Source organism: Myotis yumanensis, unplaced genomic scaffold, assembly GCF_028538775.1.
Source record: "Myotis yumanensis isolate MYYU_CA2020_CCGP unplaced genomic scaffold, mMyoYum1.0.hap1 SCAF_11, whole genome shotgun sequence".
NCBI lineage: Eukaryota > Metazoa > Chordata > Mammalia > Chiroptera > Vespertilionidae > Myotis > Myotis yumanensis.
In genome coordinates this window covers 53,554,219-53,558,033 of record NW_027223762.1, presented here as the reverse complement: position 1 = coordinate 53,558,033, position 3,815 = coordinate 53,554,219, and the positions used below count along the sequence as shown (strand labels likewise).

The 3,815-nt window shown below is 45.9% G+C and overlaps 1 long non-coding RNA gene across 1 annotated transcript; it reads left to right on the top strand.

Moving 5' to 3' along the window:
• Positions 1-447: 447 nt before the first annotated feature.
• Positions 448-3,484, top strand: LOC139019491 (uncharacterized). The gene is made up of 3 exons (XR_011473113.1): positions 448-525; positions 3,165-3,270; positions 3,365-3,484. It is a non-coding gene; the product is annotated as an uncharacterized lncRNA (long non-coding RNA).
• The last annotated feature ends 331 nt before the right edge of the window (positions 3,485-3,815 follow it).

The following is a 3,815-nucleotide window of genomic DNA, read 5'->3' as shown; positions in this document are numbered from 1 at the left end:
CCTTTTCCCCCCTCCTCTTCCTGTCCCTCCTTTTCCTTCCTTTGATTTAGAAGCTCTTTACTAGACTATTTCCTAAACAATAGGATTTATTGGAACCTTTCCTGCTTTAACGTGCTCTGTGAGTCTAAAAACGACTGGACTGTTCTTGCTCTTGATAACTTTCTGGTTTGTCACAAAAACATTTCTCCTAAGCATTTCCAGGAGAATCTCGGGAACACTTCTCTAACCCAGGCATGGTCTCCAGCACAGGCATGTTGCTAACACGAGGGCAAATGTCTTGATCTTCATTGCGGGTGGTAGAATTCTTCTTGGGCAGGAAGCAGTCCTTGTTTGGGAAAATATTTTGATAAGCTGAAGGCATGGGAGTAGGAGCCGGAGAACTGGATGTTTCTGTAGGCCACGCACTCAAGATAAGGTGCAGACAGCTCTGCCTGAGACCAGGAGGGTGTCTGGCCTCTGAGAAGGAGGAGAGGAAATTCAGGGAAGCCAGGGGAAGAATAAGGAGAGATTCCTGTAACATGGCAGGTGAGGGGCTGGGTTAATTTGCTGCCGTAACAAAAAACCACGGACTGGGGTTTAAACAACAGAAATTTATTTTCTCACAGTTCTGGGGGCTAGAAGGCTACGGTTGAGGTGTCGGCAGGGTTTGTTTCTTCTAAGGCAGTGGTTCTCAACCTTCTGGCCCTTTAAATACAATTCCTCATGTTGTGACCCAACCATAAAATTATTTTCATTGCTACTTCATAACTGTAACGTTGCTACTGTTATGAATTGTAATGTAAATATCTGATATGCAGGATGGTCTTAGGTGACCCCTGTGAAAGGGTCGTTCGACCCACAGGTTGAGAACCGCTGTTCTAAGGCCTTTTTCCTTGGCTTGTAGGTGGCTGCTTCTCCCTGCATCCTCACATGGTCTTTCCTCTGTGCGTGTCTGTGTCCTACTCTCCTCTTCTCATAAGGACAGCAGTCATACTGGATTAGGGTCCACCCACATCGACCTCATTTTAACTTGATCTTTAAAGACTCTCTCTCTCTAAACACAGTCATTTTCTGAGGTCCTGGGGGTTAGGACTTCAGCAGATAGGTTTGGGGGCAGCACAGTGCAGCCTATAACAGGAGCCAAAGGACATTTGAAGACCACCCTCCACCCCCACAACGTTGTCTTCCTATGAAAATCTTCACTAACTACTTTCTGTGAGTAGAAGTCGAAGAAAAGGTACGCCTCCCTTCTGGGAGCCATGTGATGCGGAACAGAGGTGGCCCTGTGGGATCATAAAAGCTGAGAAAGTGAGCCTCCAGGGAGACGGAGGAAACTTGGGATGTGCGTTGAACCTCCCCCACGCATGGGGACCTCAGCTACCATCTGGTTTGCATCACTGATCATATTTCCGTCTTGGCTTTCATTGTCAGGAAACTCAGAGTCACACTGGAGGTCCCTTATGATAAATGAACTTATGTAGCGTTTCTCCCTATGCTTTATCCTACTATTTGGCTTTCATTTCCACTCTTGCGCCTCTATTGTGGGCCTTGCCTGTCTTTGTTTACCCAGCATCCCTTCTTTTGGAGCATGTCATCTCACTCCAGATAACCCCTACAGAGCTGCCAGTCATAGTGCCCAGCACCATCTTCTGCCCTCATGACCGGGTGGGCACCTGACTGTGGCTGGCCAAAGTGCCACACCCACATGGCCACAGATATGGTTATGTACCTCAAGATGGGCCAATAAGAGAATTACCTCTGATTGATATGGGAGAGAGATGTTCTCATAGCTATTTACTAATTTGAAAGGGTATAAACTGAGGGTTCTAGGAGCTATCTTTCCCGGCATAAGGACACAGACTCATTTTGCAGGAGGCCAAGCAGAGGCAAGCAGACTGAGAGATTCAGACAGAACCTTGATAGTATTGTTTGAGTCACAAGACCTCGCTATGCCTAAGGCCAGATCTACCCCTGGAAATACCCTGTAATTGGAGCTAATAAACTCTCTTTTCCCAGCATACACTGGGATGTAGACTGGAGGTAGGGGTCCGATGAGCTCTGTTTCTCATTGCAAGTCCAGAAGAAAGCCCTCAATTTGAGCACAAGGCCAAAGGAACTGTGCTTATCTCAGAAACCGCAAGGGCAAGTTCAGTTCAAGGACCGTGACCAGGAATAGACGTCTGGAGTTAGTTACTAGTTATCGGTGTGTAAACTCAAATAGAACATCCATCCACTAGGATTGTGGGGATAGCATATGTCCAGGAACTCCCAAGCCTGATGAGCAGTGGTCTGTGATTGCTCCAGACCCCGAGGCAAGTCCCAGGCCCTGCAATTTTGCTGAGAGGAAGTGGCCACTAAACCAACCCCCTGGTGGGGAGTCTTCCTTCCTCCACACCCTCCTCAGAAGTGGCCACGGGAATCCTCGGCAAGGGTGTCCTAGCAGTTGGTAGGAAGGGGGACAGGTGGGTGGGCTGACCCAGAGACTGACAGCTCGCCTGGGGCTGCCCCTGTCCCTGCGCTGCGGAGCATGGAGTGTTTGAGGTTTTCCCTTCTCCCTGTAGCCCAATGGGAGACATAGAGCAATGTTTCTGTTTGCCCTTTGTCATTGGGTCCGGGGAATGTTGAGGGTGGTTAAACGTATCTTTTAGCTGTGAGCTGCCAAATCCATGAAAGACTGCTCTGGAACCTGATGACGGAGGAAAGCACAGCACCCAGCAATCCTGGGCTTGGGGTTGGATGTGACAACTACACATGATTTTGGTTTTTACAGGTTTTTTTTTGTTTAAACAGTCATTGCATTATACTAGTCAGGCGCGTTTGTAGCATTCTATTTATGGGAAGAAGAGTGATTTTGTTTGTCAAGCTACCTTCCTAGGAAGGACTTCCTTCTAACTTCCTGAGCTTTTGGAGACTCTAGCAGTCAAGACACTCCCACCCGCCCCACCAATGTGGCTTCGTTGTTTGAGCATCTTACCCTGTATCTGGAGATTGTGGTTCCATTCCTGGTCTGGCATATGCCCAGGTTGTGGGCTCTATCCCCAGTAGGGAGCAGGCAGGAGGCAACCCATTGATGTTTCTATCTCTCTTCCTCACCCTCTCTCTGAAATAAATTTAAACACACACACACACACACACACACACACACACACACATTTTAATAAACACTCCCTATTTTCATTATACAGAGATATAACCCAACCCAGGCTGGCCAATCAGACCCCATTTCTCTATTCAGAGGGATTGGTTCAATTATGGACATGTGACCTAAGAAAGGCCAATCATGATTGACAGGTGAGTATTGGATAAGAGGGCTCCTTTTTATCCAGAAAATGCTGAAAAAGTAAAAGCAGCTTCAAATTCAGTAGTCGACCCTCTTTTCTTACAGGCTCTGCAGTCCTCGTACCACCAGAGATTTTTCACCAGCTGTTTCAACTCATGAAAGTCAGGAGCCTCAGGTCATCAGTTTTCCTTTGACCCATGGCATGAGTTATTTAGACGATATGTTTTAATTTTCAAATCTTTGCATTTTTTGTTGTTACTGATGAACTTCATTGCTTTTGCTAGACTATGTGATCTGTATGAATCTATGTGATCAGTATGTTCAATGCTTTGAACTTTCTTTAGATTTGCTTTATATACTTGTATGTGATCAGTTTTTATGGAATATATCTTGGGTATGTGAAAAGAATCTTTTCCTAAATTGATTTGTGCAGAGTTCTATGTAAGTCAAGCATTATTTGTGTTGTACAAATCATCAGTATTCTTACTGACTTTTGTTTTTTATCTAATTGGTCTGTAAATTACACAGTGGTGTATTAACATCTCCCCTTATGATC